We start from the raw sequence: 21494 nt of genomic DNA, 5'->3' as shown, positions 1-21494 counted from the left end.
ACAGTTTTGTACACGCTGCAGGAATTTCTACCCACCCAGGAGAAACCTGGGAACATATAAATCTCAAAGATAACCAAGGAAATATCTGACTCATATTTTAGACACTGACCAAAGAAGAAAAACTTAACAATTTTATAAGCTCTTCAGTGCATCTCTAGTGTATATTAATGGTTTTTATGCTTATATGCCTGATAACAGAAACCATCGTAAGAGACTGCAAAAATCTCACCCTTGCAAAAAAAATACTTCCACGAGGACATCTGCCCAAAAACTGGCTGTCCAAACTCAGACTGGTGTCACCATGTTATTGATCTTTTTAGCCAAGGATAATCATTTCAAAAGAATTATGGAATCCTCTTCATTATTTCCTTTAAAATCCTTTTTTCCCCTTTACCTCCCTGAATATGCACATAGTTTAATATGGCACATCTATTCTTATGGCACTACTATACTCCCAAATAAACATCTTTTCTATTACAGAGTGTATTCGTCAGTCCTTACACTGCTATAAAGAAATACCTGAGACAGGGTAATTTATAAAGAAAAAGAGGTTTAAATTGGCTCACGGTTCCACAGGCAGTACAGGAAGCATGGCTGCGGAGGCCTCAGGAAATTTACAATCATGGCGGAAGGCAAAGGGGAAGCAGGAACGTCTTACGTGGCCACAGCAGGAGCAGGACAGGGGTGGGGAAGTTGTTGCACCCTTTAAACAACCAGATCAGATGATAACTCACTTCCGCCACAACAGCACCATGGGGGACGGTGGTAAACCATTCAATGGAAACCACCCACATAATGCAGTCACCTCCCACCAGACCCCACCTCCAAACTGGGGATTCCAACTCAACTTAAGATTTGGTGGGGAACCAGATCCAAACCATCTTTTTGTTGACACCAATACTTAGGTTGACACCAATACTCTGTATCTGTTTCATCCAATTTTATTCTTTTTCATAAAAGCAATGCAGTAAAGATACAACTAAATGTGGACCCTGGGAACAAGGAGTCCAGAGGTTGCCCAAAGAGTTGCAAAGTGCATCAGGAAACCTGAATGTGAAGATGGGTGACCGAGAGCCTGACGCCAGCCTCCTCTTGGGTCCCGAGCCTCCATTAGAAGACAGACTTAGGCATATGGTTTGCCCAGTAAATTGAACAATCTCCAGAGTTTATGAATTGAAGAGTGGGATGAATACAATACACAGAGGACTGAAGCAAACACATCAGAGTCGAGGCAAGTCCCCTGGGAGAAAAAACGGAAACCTTGAGCTGAATAGTTCAGAACAGGTTGTCACAAACTGGGCATCTCGGGGACCTTTTACCCCCAAGAACTGGAATCTGGAAAGATCTCTGCCTGTTTATCATGATTTATTTTTCCTGGGAGGTATAAATTCCCAGTGCCCTCCCCTCTATCTTACTGTGGAGGGTATTAGCTCAGTTTTTCCATTTTTAAACAGGTACTGCCAAAAAGTGTCTTCTCAATGCTTCCCACGCTATTCCACATGGACTTTTGGCTTACAGTTTACTTGCATTTTACCCACTTTTTATCTATCATCTAATATGTCAATCAATTGCCTATTAATCATCTCTCTCAAAATATCTTCTATCATTCATATATCTATATACCCATTTCTATCATTGATCTATCTCTGTGTATATTTATCTATCCATGTATTCATCTATCCATCCACCTACCCTGTCTATGTATCTATGTATGTACTGGCTGTATCCATATCATGTATCTAGCCATGTATTCATTTATCTATCCACCCATCCTGTATATATATCTATATATCTATCAGGTCTAATCTATGTATCTATGTATCTATCTAATCTCTATCATCTATCAATCAATCATGTATCTAGCCATTTACTCATTTACCTACCAATCAACCAATCATGTATCTAGCCATTTATTCATTTATCTACCAATTAATCAATCATGTATCTAGCCATTTATTCATTTATCTATCTACCCACCCTGTATATATCAGGTCTAATCTATGTATCTATCTATGTATCTATGTAATATCTATCTATCTATCAATCATCTATCATGAATCTATCTATCTGTATCAATGTATTTGTCTGTCTACCTATCTTTATTAACTTTTTGACCACAAGTAACTTGAACAAGATAAATTCACAAATTTTCTGGGAGAAAATTTCAAGTTGATTCCAGCAGGTAGCAAACGTAAAAGCTGTCTTACACCAGGAAACAGGGTTAAAGACCCAAAGGAGGAAGAACTTTTTCATCCTTTGATAAAAGACCAACAAGTCTGATGGGGAAGCTGTAGCTGTGCCTTAAAGTGCAAAGTGACTCAGAGAACAAGGTGCAGGTTAAAGAAGAAAGCTCGTAAGGTCAGAGGTGGGAGAACCAACAGAGCTCGCTTAGATGGAAACTTTTTTTTTTTTTTTTTTTTTTTTTTTGAGATGGAGTCTTGCTCTGTCGCCCAGGCTGGAGTGCAGTGGTGCAATCTCAGCTCACTGCAACCTCTGCCTCCAGGGTTCAAGTGATTTTCCTGCCTCAGCCTACAGAGTAGCTGGGATTACAGGTACCCGCCACCACGCCTGGCTGATTTTTGTATTTTTAGTACAGATGAGGTTTCTCCATGTTGTCCAGGCTGGTCTTGAACTCCTGACCTCAAGTGATTGACCTGCCTCAGCCTCCCAAAGTGCTGGGACTGCAGGCATGAGCCACTGTGTCCAGCCAGATGGAAACTTTTTTTTTTTTTTTTTTTGAGATGGAGTTTTGCTCCTGTGGCCCAGTCTGGAGTGCAATAGCACGATCTCGGCTCACTGCAACCTCCGCCTCCCAGGCTCAAGCAATTCTCCTGCCTCAGCCTCCAGAGTAGTTGGGATTACAGGCATGAGCCACCGCGCCCGACTAATTTTGTATTTTTAGTAGAGATGGGGTTTCTCCATGTTGGTCAGGCTGGTCTCGAACTCCCAGCCTCAGGTGATCCACCCGCCTCGGCCCCCCAGAGTGCTGGGATTACAGGCATGAGCCACCACACCTGACCAAAACTTTTAAATCATTTAAACGAGCACTCTGTAGCCCAATGTCCTCTGCACCTTTTCATCCTTGAAGGGTGACAGCCAAAATCCCACTCTAGGCTGACGGAATGAGGAAGCTCCATGAAATCTCTGTTTTCAAGCTGTCCCTGAGTGAAATGACCTATTTCCTTGCTTTCCTCACTGGTAGAGACGACTGGGCCAGCCAAAACCCTCCGATGCCCTCAAGCCAATGCTGAATATGAATTTTACCATTTAGTTAATATATTATTTTAGTCATTTAAAAATAAAATCCGGTCAATAGCCAGACATGCTAGCCAGAAGCAAGCTAAGGCAATGCGCCATTTCTGTTCCGTGTGTTTTGAAAGTGTACCTTTTTTGGATAACGAAAATCTCTACAATATTTTCTTGGGCTAATGAGAAGTCAAGTGTTTATTTGTATTTTTAATATGAAAGAGAACATCTTTGCCCCTGGGAAATATTTATGAGGAACATAACTAAATGGAGACTAAGCTTTCCTTTTCATTTCCCTTCTGCGTCACAGATTCTTGTGTTTCTTCAAAGCACTAATTAAATATTTAAAGCTGTTGTCAATGCAAAAATGTTCCTCCCTAAAATGTTTCAATGAGCTGGAAAAAAGCGGAGAATAATTTGCTACCATCTACATATTCATAACATAAGGGTGTCAGGAGGTATTAGAGTCACTTTCGATGTGTCTGACTACACAGCATTGGTAATAATATTAGAACACTTTCAGCTTTCAAGGTGTAAATTTTTCATCTCCTCCTTTTCACTTCCTTCCATTGGTATCCAGGCCCCTTGGAGAGGTGGCTGCAGGTCACGTTTTTTTTAATTATTTTATTTATTTTAATTGTATTTATATTTATTTTTATTTATTTATTTTTTTGAGACAGAGTCTTGCTCTGTCGCTCAGGCTGGAGTGCAATGGTGCCATCTCAGCTCACTGCAACCTCCGCCTCCTGGGTTCAAGTGATTCCCCTGCCTCAGCCTCCTGAGTAGCTGGGACTATAGGCATGTTCCACCATGCCTGGCTAATTTTTGTTTGTTTGTTTGTTTTTGAGACGGAGTCTCGTTCTGTCGCCCAGGCTGGAGTGCAGTGGAGCCATCTCAGCTCACTGCAACCTCTGGCTCCTAAGTTCCAGCAATTCTCCTGCCTCGGCCTCCTGAGTAACTGGGATTACAGCCACCTGCCACCACGCCCAGTTAACTTTTTGTATTTTTACTAGAGACGGGGTTTCACCATGTTGGCCAGGATGGTCTTGATCTCCTGACCTCAGGTGATTCACCTGCCTCAGCCTCCCAAAGTGCTGAGATTACAGGCGTGAGCCACCACTCCCAGCTGGTCACATTTATTTTTTAGCCAGTTTCTGTGCACCAAAGAAGGGACAGCCTTCTGGAAGCATTTTAAAAGGGAGGCAGTAAAAAGCTATACGAAGTTCATTCCAAAACATATCACCCAGATTTCTCGAAGAACTAAAAAGAGAACTACCATTTAGTTCAGCAATCCCATTCCTGGATACATACATAAGGAAAATAAATTATCCTACCAAAAAGAACTCCTGCACAAGCATGTTGATCACAGCACTATTCCCCACAGCAAAGAGATGGAATCAACCTAAATGCCCATCAGTGGTGGACTGGATAAAGAAAATGTGGTCCATAGACGCTGTGGGATACTACACAGCCACAGAAAAGAACAAAACCACGTCCTTTGCAGTAACATGGATGGAGCTGGAGGTTCTTATTGTAATCAAACTAATCCAGAAACAGAAAACCAAAGATTGCACATTCTCATTTCTAAGTGGATCTACATATTGGGTACTCATGGACACAAAGATAGGAACAGACACTGCGGGCTTCTAGAGGGTGGAGGGAGGGATAGGGTAAGAACTGAAGAACTACCTATTGGGTGCCATGCTCACTACCTGGGTGACGGAATCAGTCATACCCCAAACCTCAGCATCACACAGTCCACCCAGGTAACAAGCCTGCATATGTTCAACAAGTCAGCAAAATAAATCATGATGAAAATAATCAAATGTTTTTAGTTTTATTTTAACCACAAATTAGAAATCAGACATTTTTCAACTATCTGCCTTGGACCTGATTCTAGGGAAAATATCCTAGGTCTGTGTTTTATAAAGATATGTGTATATACCTATATATATATGTGTGTATATATACATATATATGTGTATACCTATACATGCATGTAGAGGTATACACACACATATATGTATGTATATATACATATACAAGCATACACAAATAATCAACAGTGTCTTAGTCTTCACGTTGAATTTATTGTTCTGCAAATGGAATAACTGTTGATATTTTAAAATAGAACATGCATTTGCTATTATATTTCATCCATATTTTTTTAACCCCTTCTGTGTTTCAGGCAGTGTCCTAGATAGATCTGGGGATTTTGGAGTTGAACAAAACACAGTTCCTTCTTGAAACTGACATTTAGAGACCCATATCTGAGAGATAAGCAAATAAGGTCAAGCATTAATAAGGCTATGAATAAATACATCAAAATGCTGAGCAAGAAATATTTATTTAAGTATTACTCATCTACTTGACAGAGAAGAAGAAAGAACATGAAAATTTGAAAGCCAACCTATCTGGTCATCAGGGAAATGCAAATCAAAACCACAATGAGATAGCCCATCAAACACATTAGGATGGCTCTAATGACAAATATGGACAGTGACAAGTGTTGGCTCAGATGTGCAGAAACTGGAGCGCTCTTACATTGTTTGTGGGATGGTGCAATGGTGCGGTTGCTTTGAAAAGCAGCCTGGCAGATCCTTCAATGGTTAAACATAGAGTTATCATACGACCCAGCCATTCCCCTCCTGGGTATTTACCCCAAAAATTGAAGACAGTTACTCAGACAACTATGTACACAGAAGTCCTAACTGTATGCTAAGTGCTAAGCATTATTCATGGTAGTCACACAGTGGAAAGAACCCAGTGCCCATCAACAAGTGTGTGGATAAACAAAATGTGGTCTACCCATACAATGGAATGTCCTTCAGCCATCAAAAGGAATGAAATTCTGATGCATGATACAAAATTAATGGACCTCAGAAATATTATGCTGAGTGAAAGAAGCCAGGCACAAAACCACATGGGAGGCCATTTGTTTGAAATGCCCCTGATAGGCAAATCCATGGGATAGGAAGTAGATTCGTGAGTGGCTGCATAGGGCTGGAGCAGATGGCAGGATGGGGGTGATGACCCAGAGAGTGTTGCAACTATCCTTATGAACCAGGAAGTGCTACAATTATCCAGATGAGCCAGGAAGTGTGGCAATGTCCCTACGAACCAGGAAGTGCTACAATTATCCCTATGAACCAGACAGTTCCAAATGTCTTTATGAACCAGGAAGTACTACAATTATCCATATGAACCAGAAAGTGCTGCAGTGTCACTATGAACCAGGAAGTGTCACAATGTCCTTCAAACTAAGAAGTGCCACAATTATCCCTATGAACCAGGAAGTACTGCAATGTCCCTGCAAACCAGGAAGTGCTACAATTACCCGTATGAACCAGGAAGTGTTACAAGGTCCCTATGAACCAGGAAGTGCTACAATTATCTGTATGAACCTGGAAATGTTACAATGTCCCTATGAACCAGGAAGTGCTACAATTATCCAGATGAACCAGAAAGTGTTACAATGTCCCTGCAAACCAAGAAGTTATACAATTATCGGAATGAACCAGAAGTGTAATGTCCCTGTGAACCAGGAAGTGATACTATTATCCATATGAACCAGGAAGTGCTACAATTATCCATATGAACCACAAAGTGTTGCAATATCCCTATGAACCAGGAAATGCTACAATTATCTGGATGAACCAGGAAGTGTGGCAATGTCCCTATGAACCAGGAAGTGCTACTATTATCCACACGGACCAGGAAGTGTGGCAATGTCACTATGAACCAGAAAGTGTCACAATTTCCCTATGAACCAGGAAGTGCTACAATTATCCCTATGAACCAGAGGGTTGCAAATGTCTTTATGAACCAAGAAGTTCTACAATTATCCATATGAACCAGAAAGTGTTGCAGTGTCACTATGAACCAGGAAGTGTCACAATATTCCTAAAAACTAAGAAGTGCTACAATTATCTGTATGAACCAGGACGGACTGCAGTGGCCCTACAAACCAGAACTGCTACAATTATCCATATGAACCAGGAAGTGTTACAATGTCCCTATGAACGAGGAAGTGCTACAATTATCCATATGAACCTAGAAATGTTACAATGTCCCTATGAACCAGGAAGTGCTATAATTATCCATATGAACCAGGAAGCGTTACAATGTCCCTACAAACTAGAAAGTTCTGCAATTATCCGAATGAACCAGAAGTGTTGCAATGTCCCTGTGAACCAGGAAGTGCTACTATTATCCATATGAACCAGGAAGTGCTACAATTATCTGGATGAACCAGGAAGTGTGGCAATGTCCCTATGAACCAGGAAGTGCTACTATTATCCATATGAATCAGGAAGTGTAGCAATGTCACTATGAACCAGAAAGTGTCACAATTTCCCTACAAACCGGGAAGTGTGGCAATGTCCCTACGAACCAGCACTTCCTGGTTCATAGGAAAATTGTGACACTTTCTGGTTCATAGTGACATTGCCACACTTCCCGGTTCATATGGATAATCGTATCACTTCCTGGGTCATAGGGACATTGCCACACTTCTTGGTTCATCCAGATAATCCTAGCACTTCCTGGTTCATAAGGATATTGCAACACTTTCTGGTTCGTATGGATAATTGTAGCACTTCCTGGTTCATATGGATAATAGTAGCACTTCCACAATATCCCTAAAAACTAAGAAGTGCCACAATTTGCCGTATGAACCAGGAAGTACTGCAATGGCCCTGTAAACTAGAAGTGCTACAATTATCCATATGAACCAGGAAGTGTTACAAGGTCCCTATGAACCAGGAAGTGCTACAATTATCCATATGAACCTGGAAATGTTACAATGTCCCTATGAACAAGGAAGTGTTACAATTATCCATATGAACCAGAAAGTGTTACAATGTCCCTACAAACTAGGAAGTTCTACAATTATCTGAATGAACCAGGAAGTGTTGTAATGTACCGGTGAACCAGGAAGTGCTACTATTATCCATATGAACCAGGAAGTGCTACAATTATCCATATGAACCACAAAGTGTTGCAATATCCCTATGAACCAGGAAGTGCTACAATTATCTGGATGAACCAGGAAGTGTGGCAATGTCCCTATGAACCAGGAAGTGCTATTATCCACACGGACCAGGAAGTGTGGCAATGTCACTATGAACCAGGACGTGCTACAATTACCCATATGACCCAGAAAGTGTTAATGTCCCTGCAAACTAGGAAGTTCTACAATTATCCGAATGAACCAGGAAGTGTTGTAATGTACCTGTGAACCAGGAAGTGCTACTATTATCCATATGAACCAGGAAGTGCCACAATTATCCATATGAACCACAAAGTGTTGCAATATCCCTATGAACCAGGAAGTGCTACAATTATCTGGATGAACCAGGAAGTGTGGCAATGTCCCTATGAACCAGGAAGTGCTACTATTATCCACACGGACCAAGAAGTGTGGCAATATCACTATGAACCAGGAAGTGCTACAATTACCCATATGACCCAGAAAGTGTTACAATGTCCCTGCAAACTAGGAAGTTCTACAATTACCCATATGAACCAGGAAGTGTTGTAATGTACCTGTGAACCAGGAAGTGATACTATTATCCATATGAACCACAAAGTGTTGCAATATCCCTATGAACCAGGAAGTGCTACAATTACCTGGATGAACCAGGAAGTGTGGCAATGTCCCTAGGAACCAGGAAGTGCTACTATTATCCACACGGACCAGGAAGTGTGGCAATGTCACTATGAACCAGAAAGTGTCACAATTTCCCTATGAACCAGGAAGTGCTACAATTATCCAGATGAACCAGGAAGTGTGGCAATGTCCCTACGAACCAGGAAGTGCTACAATTATCCCTATGAACCAGAGGGTTCCAAATGTCTTTATGAACCAGGAAGTTCTACAATTATCCACATGAACCAGAAAGTGTTGCAGTGTCACTATGAACCAGGAAGTGTCACAATGTCCCTGCAAACCAGGAAGTGCTACAATTATCCATATGAACCAGGAAGTGCTACAATTATCCATATGTATGAACCTGGAAACGTTACAATGTCCCTATGAACCAGGAAGTGCTACAATTATCCATATGAACCAGGAAGTGTTACAATGTCCCTGCAAACCAGGAAGTTATACAATTATCAGAATGAACCAGGAAGTGTTGCAATGTCCCTGTGAAACAGGAAGTGTTGCAATGCCCGTGTGAACCAGGAATTGCTACTATTATCTATATGAACCAGGAAGTACTACAGTTATCCGTATGAACCAGAAAGTATTACAATGTCCCTATGAAACAGGAAGTGCTACAATTATCCCTATGAACCAGGAAGTGTTGCAATGTCCCTGGGAATCAGGAAGTGCTAACAATTATGTGTATGAACCAAAAAGTGTTGCAATGTCCCTGTGAACCAGGAAGTGCTACAATTACCCATAAGAACCAGGAAGTGTCACAATGTCCCTGTGAACCAGGAAGTGCTACTATTATCCATTTGAACCAGGAAATGTAACAATGTGAGCCAGAAAGTTTTACAACGACCCTATGAATCAGAAAGCATTACAATCTCCAGATAAACCAGGAAGTGTTACAATGTCCCTATAAACTAGAAAGTGCTGCAACCTTCCAATGACCCAGGCAGTTCATTTACCATGTCTAGGAAGCAGGAAGTGCCACAAACTCCCCAGTGACCCAGGAAGTTCTCTTACCATCCCCAGGAAACAGGAAGTGCTATAAACTTCCCTAGTGACCCAGGAAGTTTATTTAACATCTCCAGGAAGCAGGAAGTGCTACAATTTTCCTAGTGACCCAGGAAGTTCATTGACCATCTCTAGGAAGCAGGAAGTGCTACAACCTCCTCAGTGACCTAGGATGTTCACTGACCATCTCTCTAGGAAAGCAGGAAGTGCTACAACCTCCTCAGTGACCCAGGATGTTTATTTACCATCTCCAAGAAGCAGGAAGTACTACAACCTTCCCAGTGACTCAGGAAGTTCATTGACCATCTCTGGGCAGCAGGAAGTGTTACAACCTCCCATGTGACACAGGAAGTTTATTTACCATCTCCAGGAAGCAGGAAGTGCTACAACTTTCCCAGTGACCCAGGGAGTTCATTTACCATGTCTAGAAAGCAGGAAGTGCTACAACCTTCCAGTTGATGGGGTACAGGACACCCCACCCTGAATAAGAATGTAGATCATTATGTGACACCCTGAAATATGCCACCTTGGCATACTGATTGCCTTGAGCAGAAATAAATCAAGAACCAGCCAAAGCACAACTCACGGTCTCTTGACTTTGTCACAGTGCTCTTGTCTGACATTTCTTATTGACTTTAAAAACGTCCTGTCTGTGACATTTCTTAGGTCCAACAGGAAACCCCAAGCCAGGTAGTGGGAGCCAGGCCAGCCCCTGAATGTCAGCGGCTGCCTGCTTCTCTCACCATGCACTGAATCTTGCAAATTTGCTGTGACCTCACATACAGGGGGGAAAAGCTGTTTTTTCCTTTGACACGCATATCCCTCTCATCCTTCACTTCTGACACTGAATGTGTAGGAACAACTGCTTTTTTCTATATATACACTCAAAATCTCTGTGACCAGAAGTCACAGAGACTCTGGGACTCTGTGCTGATAATCATTTTTTCCAGCCCTCTCATCCCTGTGACCCAGGGCCCAGGTAGCCAGGAAAACCAGCAATTACTCAGCAGCAAACGACCACTCATTCAATCCTTGTTGTCACGTATTGGATCCAGGTTACTGGGTCCTCACAGGCTAGATCCACCCTCCAACAGCTGCATCTAAGCTATCCAACGGGCTGGTGCAACTTCCAGGGAAAGATCATTTGGGGATTTAGGAGAATTTGAAGGGCTGGGGGCAGCCATGGCAACCTGGGTGCCAAAGTCTTTCAATGACTTTTTTTTTTTCAATGGTCCTCTCCACTTTTATTTCTGTCTCTTTCCACATGTGAACACCTCCTTCATCCTCTGACGGAGGCCTCTCTAAGGAACCTGTGATTCCATTGTAATTACACAGCTCATCCTAAATAATCTTCCCATGTCAAGATCCTTAATGTAATCCCATTTGCAAAGTCCCATGTGTTGCATAAGGTCACACATTTACATGATCAAGGGGTTAGGATGTGGGCATCTCTGGGGACCAGTATTTCGCCTATCACATGGGGTTTCAACACCTGATGGGATCTGGGAGCCTGATGAGGGAGGGTGTCACCCCTGAAGAGCTGGGTCAAAGTGAACCAAGTAGCTAGAACAGGTGAGCACAGGAAGTTGGTGATTCCCAAGGGCACCACTTTGGCAGAAGTAAGTGAGACTGTTGGGGACCCCTCTACCTCTTGGGTCATGGATTTGTAGACAGACACTGAGAGCCTCCCACCAGAAGAGGGCACTGTCTGCATATAAAGAGAAAGATACACCTTGCTAATGCAGCAAGAACAGGCCTAAAAGCAACTAACACTAAGGGAGAGGCTTTCAAACCTCAGGGAGGTGGACCCAAATGGTATCACTGGTTTCTTTTCGAGGGAAAGTTTGAATTTTTTTTTTTTCTTTAACTGCACTCTTTTGGGTCTCCCAGTTGATTGTTATTAGTACAGACGGCTTTTCTAATGGGAAATTAACTTTGCACTTAGCTGCTGAAGGGAATGATGACATTAGCAATGGGTACATGAGTGTAAGCAACAGCAGCATGGGATCAGAGCCAGGATCTGAGAGACGCAGAGCTGGGAGGCAGGAGAGAGCTCTCTGGGAGCAAGCAGAGGGGAGCAGGGGTAATAAGCACTGAAAACAAGGATGGCCCCTAGGGACACTCAAAGGGACATTTTCAAGACTGGGCACTGACTGTAGCCTCATTCTCTTCCCCTCCACCCCATGCCATGCCTGACTTCCTCTTTTCCCCTTCACTGAGCCCCACAGGCACCCTCAGTTCCACTGACCACAGGCCCTTTGCACATGCCACACTTGTTACACAAAACTCCTTTTGACCCACTCCTTGGGATATAAGTCATCCTCATTCCTCAGCTGTCATCTCAACTGTCATGTTCCCTCAGGGGTCCACATGTGTGCCCCTGCCTGAGCCCCAGGCAACTAATATGGAAGCATCTAGAAGCCTCAAACTTTCATCACTGCTCTTCCTACAGCACTCCAAAAACACAAACAAACTATAAGCAATTCGGCAACAGAGGAGACTTTAAAGAGTTACTCACTGTTTCATTCACCACGAAGAAACATCTGTGAAATCAAAGTCAGCCCCTAAAGAAGGGAAACAGGCTGTTAACACCAAAGTTCTGAGAGAAATGAGGAAGAAATGACCCGGAAGCAGATGGAGAAAACACCACAGGCCTAAGTTTCTAAGTGTTTTCTAAGTATCACTGTGACCAGGACCTCATAAGAAAAAGTGAATTCCTGATCATTTTCACATCACTCTTCTCTCAGATGCAAAGAGTAAAAGATGAGAGCAAGAGTCAGGGGTGGAAAGAGAGGGAGAGAGAGAGAAACAAAGTAATTTATAAATGAACTGTGCTGGCTGGACGAAGTTGGAACTCAACTCTGCCAACACACGATTCCCTCCTGTTGATTTCCCATCCCATCACCATCTCCCTTCAGGTAACCAACACCTTCTGCCACAGAGGCCCTAAGAGGTGGGGACACATGATTATGATCAGATTTGGGCTAGAGGGTGTCTAAAAAGTGGCTCTATCAACCCAGAGTACTGGATAGACGTACTCTATCAACCCAGTCACTGGACTGACGTGAAAATTCACCGTGGTTTCAGCTTCTAGTTTTAAGCTTTTCAAATCCCGACTAAGGCTGCAGAAATTTTTATACTGAAAGGGGATAATAAGGAGGCTTAAATAAAAGAAACATGAGGGGGCCACATCAAATCCGACATTTTTCCAAAACCATGTAAGAATATACTTATATGGTTTCAATGAGTAATCAATAACTTACATGGTTTTAATGAGTAATCAATAAAAACCAGATGAGTATCCAAATATATATATAAAGAAATAAGAAACCTCATGGTAGGAAAACCAATAATATTATATATTTGGGGAAAAAAGTATACCAGAATAGAATGACCCTTCCTGAAATGACTACATTTTTTAAAAGGCAATTTATTTTATTTAAAGGTGAATATCTTTGGGTTTTTGCTTTAAAGTCGGGAATTTAAAATATCTGCTCTCTTCACTCATATTTAAACCTGTCCCGGGTTTACTATCAAAGGTAGTACAACAAAAATACAAATAAAATGTAAAGAAAACATATAAAGATAGAAAATTGAAAAATATTTAAAAATCGTGCAAATAATGAGATTGTCTTCTTAGAAAGGTATGAAATGAGAAAAAAATAGAAATTTAATAAGGGATCGTAGTTCAGGATATAGTAAGGAAAAATATATTAAATCCTTTCTATGTAACAAAAATAAACAGAAAGATACTGGGCATAAAAATATATCCAGAGAAATGAAAAAAAAGAAAAAATTAGAAATGCATTAAAAGAAATCATCAGGGAAAGAGGTACATCGAATATCAAGAAAAATCTCAATTTTGCAGGCATGTTGGTTCTGAAGTTCAAAGGAAAAAACGTCAGCTGGGCATGGTGGCTCACGCCTGTAATCCCAGCACTTCGGGAGGCTGAGGCAGGTAGATCATGAGGTCAGGAGTTCGAGACCAGCCTGGCCAATATGGTGAAATCCCGTGTCTACTAAAAATACAAAAATTAGCTGGGCGTGGTGGTGGATGCCTGTAGTCCCAGCTGCTGGGGAGGCTGAGGCAGGAGAATCGCTTGAACCCGGGAGGGAGAGGTTGCAGTGAGTCAAGATCGTGCCACTGCACTCCAGCCTGGGCGACAGAGCAAGACTCTGTCTCAAAAAAAAAAAAAAAAAAGTCACCAAAATCAGAAAGCTCAGACAAATATAAGACACCATGAATAAAAATTTGAAGACTTGCCTGTCAAAAAACACTGTTAAATTATCCAATGGCAAAAATAAGATGAAAAAGCATTTTCATAGTAAATGGTTGGCAATATATAATGTCTATAAAAAAATGAGGAACGCTTATAAAACAATACAGACATATCGGAAGATAAGAATAAAGGCAAAGTAATCAATACATATAGAAGAAGTAGGCTGGGCACAGTGGCTCATGCCTGTAATCCTAGCACTTTGGGAGGCCGAGGCGGGTGGACTGCCTGAGCTCAGGAGTTGGAGACCAGCCTGGGCAACATGGTGAAACCCCATCTCTACTAAAATACAAAAAAAAAATTAGCCAGGCATGGTGGCGTGCACCTGTAGTCCCAGCCACTTGGGAGCCTAGGGAGCAGAATTGCTTGAACCCAGGAGGCAGCGGCTGCGGTGAGCTGGGATGGTGCTCCTGCACTCCAGCCTGGTGACAGAGCAAGACTCTATCTCCAAAAAAAATGTACTATTTACTATTTTTTTTTTAACTGCAGAACTAAAGAACTGAAACTAGGCAAAGATTAATGTTACATGTGATAGTACATGACAAAGGTTTTCTAGGTGATCAGCAGCAGTAACGATGGTGGGAAGAAAGGGACATTTGCACATATCCCTGGCATCAAAATAAATTCATATAATTCTGGGCCAATTTCAGAACCAGGTCAAAAGGTATAGAAGTACTCATACACATTGATCTAAACAATTTGCATTCTAGAAATTGATTCGAAGGAATAAAAACAGGGGCATAAAGTTGATTCAAGTTGGCTTTGAAATCCATAATTCTAAAATGTTAGAAGAAACATAACATTTTCAAAATTAAATATTGAAGTATATAATTATGTGTGAAATAAGAATATAAAATTGACAGTAAAAGTCATGTTAGAAAGACTTAAATGACATGAGAAAATCATCAAGAAATATGAATATGCCAAAAATAACGTTACTAGCACATAACTATCAAACTGTCAACAGGATTTGGACACTATATTTTTCTGTGTTACAAGTTAAACAAGCATGTAAACAAAAAAAAAATCACTAACGATCTAACTATTTGAAAAGCACTCACTTCTCCACTGGAAAGCAAATATCCCTTCCTTCATATCATGTCTGTATTTAAAACCTCGTATTCAACTTTTTTAGAGGTGGAATCCAAAAAAATCTCAGAATTTAAGATTCTATTTAAGATTTATGACTTAAATCTTAAAATCTTAGAAGTAAAATCAGGACACTAAAAATATAATCCAAATCAAAATTACATAGTTGAAAACGAGGTTTTGGAATTTCCTTGTACAAGGAGTGAAGAGTGAGCACAGGTTTCATGTGCAATCTCCTCCCAGCTGACAGACATCACTGTCCTGTAAACAACATACAGATGACCCATAGGGTTACAGGCTCTTACCGGTGGAATCAGGCTGCTTGGGGTTTGGATTTGGCTTTGGTTTGGGTGGGTTCAGTGGTGCTGGCTCATCTGTTTGTAAAAGATGAGAGTTGCGATTATGAGTGCCTTGCAATGAAGAAAATGAAACATCAATTTGCATACAGACGTTCACTAAACAGATAAAAATTGGACCTTGTTCTTTGTCATGGTGGGGATACCCATACACACAGCCTCATGCCAATAGCCTTCCAACATCTTCCAGCTACAGTACTTATAAAGCATTTTCAATAAAACCCATCAGGCAGCTTTTCAGATCAGCTACAGAATTGGCAAGGTACTGTGTAAAATGAAAATGCAGAAACCCTTGCTCAACTGTATTAAGAATTTCAAGATGACAACTACAGACTCATAAACCAATATGGCACCCTCGTAAGCATGGGTCCCTGGGTGATCGAACAAGTCACACACTCATGAAGCCTAACTTGGCCAGGGGAGTCACATTTGCCTTACATCATTCCAAAGACTGTAAGAGTTTTAAAATAAAACTATGCATACTGGCAAAAACAAAAACAAAGTCGAACAACATCCAAAACAAACAACAACACACCTACTCCCTAACTTTCCACTGTGCAAACAGGTTTCATTGATCATTCACAAAAGATATGTTTTTTGGAAACGATAATAATTTGGTGATAATAAGCAAGTCAGCCACAGTGGAGACTTTACGGAGTTACTCACAATTTCTTCTGTCATGTAAGGCATCTGCTAAGTCAAAGTCATCCCCTAAAGGAGGGAAACGGGCTGTTAACACCAAAGTTCTGAGAGAAATGAGGAAGAAATGATCTCGTAAACAGATGCAGAAAACACCATAACCCCACGTTCCTAAATACTTTTCTGGATATCCCTCTAACCAGAATCTCAGTAGAAAAAGTGAATTCCTGATCATTTTCACATCACTCTCCCTTCTGATGAAAAGAACAAAAGATGAGAGCCAGAGAGAGAGAAATAAAACAATTTATAAATCAATTGTGCTGCCTGGACAGAGTTGGAATTCCAGCTCTAACCTGCACATAGTTCTCTCCTGCTGATTTCCTGTCCAAATATCATCTCCCCCCAGGTAACCAACACCTTCCACCAGGGAGGCTCTAAGAGGGGCTAGAGGGTGTCTAAAAAGTGACTCTACCAACCCATTTGTGCTGGACAAACTGACGTGAAAACTCACCATGGTTTGAGAGTTTGCCTTCTAGTTTTAAGCTTTTCAAATCCCAACTAAAGTTCGGGAAATTTTTTTTTTTTTTGAGACGGAGTCTTGCTCTATTCCCCAGGCTGGAGGGCAGTGGCACAATCTCGGCTCACTGCAACAACCTCCTCCTCCCAGGTTCAAGCAATTCTCCTGCCTCAGCCTCGCATGTAGCTGGGACTACAGGTGCCCGCCACCATAACCAGCTAATTTTTGTATTTTTAGTAGAAATGGGGTTTCACCATATTGGCCAAGCTGATCTCGAACTCCTGACCTTGTGATCCACCCACCTTGGCCTCCCAAAGTGCTGGGATTACAGGCATGAGCCACTGTGCCCGGCCAGGTTGGGGAAATTTTTATACTGAAAGGGGATAACAAGGAGACTTAAATAAAAGAAACATGAGGGGCTACATCAAATCCAACATTTTTACAAAACCATGTAAGAGTACATGAGTAATCAAGAAAAATCAAATAATTAGTCAAATATATTGTATATAAATAAGAAATTTCATGGTATGAGAAACTATGCTATTATATATTTAGGAAAAAAAGTATACTGGAGTAGAAAGAGGCTTTTTGAAGTGATTTACTTTATTTAAAGGTGAATCTCTCTGGGTTTTTGCCCTAAAGCCTGAAATAAAAGCTGTTTACTGTATTTACAATTCAGTATGTATGAATTGTATGAAAAGCTGTCCTGGGTTTATCTAGCAAAGACAGTACAACCAAATTACAAACAAACTGTAAACAAAATGTACAAATATAAAAAAGGGGAAATTAAAAAAATTTGCAAACAATTTGTGGATCATAAAGAAAAATATACAAAATCCTTTGTATATTATAGCATAGAGATAAACAGAAAAATAGCGGACACAGAAATAGATTCAGAGAAACAAAAAACAAAAACAAAAACAAAAAACAATTGAGAAATCCATTGACAAAAATCATCAGGAGAAACAGATGCATCAAATCTCAAGGAAAAAGCTCAACTTTGAAAATGTTTCACAACTTCTTTGATCAACTTATGTTTGAAGACAATTCAAATGAAATTAAAAAGACGGTTTTACTTTTCCCAAGCGGGAGACACAATGGCAAAATTATTCTCCGTTAAAAAAAAAAGTCACAAAACCAGAAAACCAACACAAACATAAGACACCATAAAAAAATAGGTCTTGCTTGTGAAACATTCCTGTTAAAAATATTAAAAGGCAAAAATAAATGGCAAAAACATTTTCATAGTAAGTAGCTGATAATCTTTAATATCCATAAATAACTGAAGACGACTTATAAATCAGTAGGTACATATAAGAATTTAAGAATAAAGGGCATAACATCCAATACACAAAAAGAAGTATCCATGGCCAACTGGAATGCACTATTTTTTTTTAAATTTCAGAATTAGAGATGCGAAACTAAGACAAGTTTGATATAATCCTTATACTATCTGACAAAGGTTTTGCAGGTGATAACCAGTATAGAGATGGTGTGAAGACAGAGACATCTGCACACACCATCATCAAAATAAACTGGGACAGTTCCGGGGCAAATGATGAACCAGGTCAAAAACTATAAAAGGACTCATATACGTTCATCTAGACAATTTGAATGCAGAAATCTCTTCAAAGGAATAATAAAAAAAAAAGTAGATGAAGTTGACTCAAATTTGCTTTGTAATTCATAATTCTAAAAAGTCAGAAGACACAATATTTTAGACATTAGGGATTCAATAAATTAATGTATTATATATTTATATAGAATAGTATATAATTGACAGTAAATGTCATATGATATAAATGATAAAATGACATGAGCAAATGTTCAGTGACTATTAATAAATATAAAATAGGCCAGGCACAGTGGCTCATGCCTGTAATCCCAGCACTTTGGGAGGCCGAGGTGGGCAGATCACCTGAGGTCGGGAGCTCGAGACCAGTTTGGCCAGCATGGTGAAACCCTGTCTCTACTAAAAATACACACAAAAAAATTAGCCGGGCATGGTGGTGCATGCCTGTAATCCCAACTACTCAGGAGCTGAGACAGGAGAACTGCTTGAACCCAGGAGGCAGAGGTTGCCGTGAGCAGAGATCACGCTACTGCACTCCAGCCTGGGCAACACAGCAAGACTCCATCTCAAATAATAATAATAATAAAATAATAAAAATAATGTTACAATGCAGTATGAAGACTGGCTTTACTACTTAATGTTTGCTTCATTTAAACTGATATATAAAATGTAAGCGCAAATAACCATCAAAATGCCAAGAGGATATGAACATTATTTATGTTTCTGTGTTAAAAATTAAAAACAAAAATAAAAAAGAACTAAAAACCTGAATGTTTCACAACAATTCAGTTCAAAAAACAGTTGCTAGTCAGATTACCCGAGAATGCTGTCACGTGTCAAAATAGCTGATACAAATATTCAAGGGCAAAAACATTGAAAACACCCAAGCTTCTCTACAGGGAATGCACAGGCCACTTTCTCTATACCAAGTTCATATGAAAATCTTGTGCTTGGTGTTTTAGAAGTTCCATACAATCTTGGAAGTAAAATCAGCAAACTAAAAATAAAATGCAAGTCAAATATCTATTGCAGAAAACTGTGTATTTCACCCCCTGCCCACTGGAGTAACAGTACAGAAAGTCAACAGCAAGCACGTGCTCATCGGAAAGCCTCTCGTCCAGCTGATGTGGATACCACTCTACTGTGGACAATATACAGACAACCTATAGAGTGAGAAGCACTTACCAATGAATCCAGGCTGCTCAGGGTTCGCATTTGGCTTCGGCTTGGGTGAATTAGGAGGTGCTGGGTCACCTGTTTGTGACAATGAGAGTTGCAATCGTGAGTGTCTTGGAGTAAAGAAAATGAAACATCAATTTGCATAGAGATGGCTGATGGATCAGGTAAAAGTTGGAGCTTGTTGCTTGTCATGGCAGGGATAACCGTACACACAGCCTCCTGCCAACTTTCTTCCATCATCTTCCGGCTACATTGCTTAATATCAAATTAAACTAAAGCAGGTGTCTAGACCAGTGACAGAGTTGGCAAGGTCCCGTGCAAAACAAATATGTGGGATCCCTCATCTCAACTGTATGAAGAAGAGCAACACGGTAACTACAGACCAGTAAACCAATATGGCGCCTTTGTAAGCACAGGTCCCTGGGTGACTTCACAAGCTGCATGCCCATGAAGCCTGACCTGGCCAGGGGAGTCACATTTGCCTTACATCATTCCAAAGACTGTAGGAGTTTCTAAACAGAAGCAAGTGGACTGGTTATTTCCATCCCATCAACATCTCGTTCGAGTCCCCCAACACCTTCTGTGAGGGAGACCCTAAGAGGTGAGGAAGAATGACTGTGATCAGATTTGGGCTAGAGAGTGTCTAAAAAGTGGGTCTACCCGCCCAGGTGTATTCCACAAACTGCTGTGACATTCTTGATCATTTCAGAGGCTGCCTTCCAGTTCTAAGGTTTTCAAATCCTAACTAAAGTCGAGGAACCATTTTTGTTTTGTTTTGAGACAGGGTCTTCCTCTGTCACCCAGGCTGGAGTGCAGTGGTGTGACCACAGCTCACTGCAGGCTCCGCCTCCTGGCCTCAAGCAATCTTCCTGCCTCAGCCTCCCAAGCAGGTGGGACAGCAGGTATGTGCCACCATGCCTGGCTAATTTTTCATTTCATTGTAGAGAGGGGGTTTTGCTATGTTGCCCAGGCTGGTCTTGAACTCCTGGGCTCAAAAGATGCTCCCATGTCAGCCTCCCAAAGTGCTGGGATTATATGTGTGAACCTCTATTCCCGGCCATCATGAAATTTTTATATGGGGAAGGGAGAAAAAGAGGCTTAAATGAAGGAAACTTTGAATCCAACACTTTTCAAAACCATGTAACAGTACATTAGTAATCACTAAAAATCCAATGATTTTTCAAATATATTGTGTATAAAGAAATAAGAAGTCTCACAATATGAGAACCTATACTATTGTATGTTTAGGAAAAAAAAGTATACTAGAATAGAGAGATCTTCTTGGAATGAATATCTGGTTTTGTAAAGACAATCTATTTTATTTACAGGTGAACCTCTTTAGGTTTTTACCTTGAAATCAGGAATAAAAAATGTCTACTCTCTTCACTCATACTTAAAGCCATCATGTGTTCTCTAGCAAAGCCAATTCAACAAAAATACGAATGCACTCTGAAGACAACGAGAAAACATTGAAAAGGAGACAAATTTTAAAATCACTTACAAATAATATGTCGGTCTTAGAAACATTAAGAAATGAAAACAATTGGAAGTTCCTAAGGGTTCATCATTCAATGGAGAGTAAGAGAGAATGCACAAAAATGTTGCTATAGTTCAGAAATAGAGAGACAAATAGCACACATAAAAATGTACTCACCAAAACAAATCAATACTGGTGGGAAAACATCTTAGAAATCCATTTAAATAAATCACCAGGAGAAAAAGGCACACAGAAGAATTTGAGTCCCAATGAAAATGCTCGATTTTACAAATACTTTAGCACTCTATAGATCAATTCACAGTTGTAAGTAATTCAAATGAAAAGAAAAAGATGGTTTTCTTTTTCCCAAGAGGGAAGAGAGACAGTGATCAAATGGTTCTGAAGTTAAAGGAAAAACGTGTTACACAAAAGTGGAAACTCACACAAACCTAAGACAACATAAAAAAGAAA

The 21494-nt window shown here is 40.6% G+C and overlaps 1 long non-coding RNA gene across 5 annotated transcripts in view; it reads right to left on the bottom strand.

Moving 5' to 3' along the window:
* Positions 1-21494, bottom strand: part of LOC129025679 (uncharacterized) — a 56431-nt gene that overhangs the window by 27070 nt on the left and 7867 nt on the right. For 4 of the 5 annotated variants that reach the window (XR_008497061.2, XR_010125507.1, XR_008497060.2 and 1 more), the window contains exons 6-9: positions 19553-19621; positions 16305-16349; positions 15588-15656; positions 12435-12480 (exon numbers count right to left, since the gene is read on the bottom strand). This is a non-coding gene — a long non-coding RNA (uncharacterized LOC129025679). Of the gene's footprint in view, positions 1-502; positions 1241-12434; positions 12481-15587; positions 15657-16304; positions 16350-19552; positions 19622-21494 lie in introns of those variants that run through there. The other variant, XR_008497062.2, reaches the window with a different exon arrangement.

The sequence above is a fragment of the Pongo pygmaeus genome, chromosome X (genome assembly GCF_028885625.2).
Source record: "Pongo pygmaeus isolate AG05252 chromosome X, NHGRI_mPonPyg2-v2.0_pri, whole genome shotgun sequence".
NCBI lineage: Eukaryota > Metazoa > Chordata > Mammalia > Primates > Hominidae > Pongo > Pongo pygmaeus.
The sequence above is the reverse complement of the archived record's forward strand: the minus strand, read 5'-3'. Positions and strand labels throughout refer to the sequence as shown.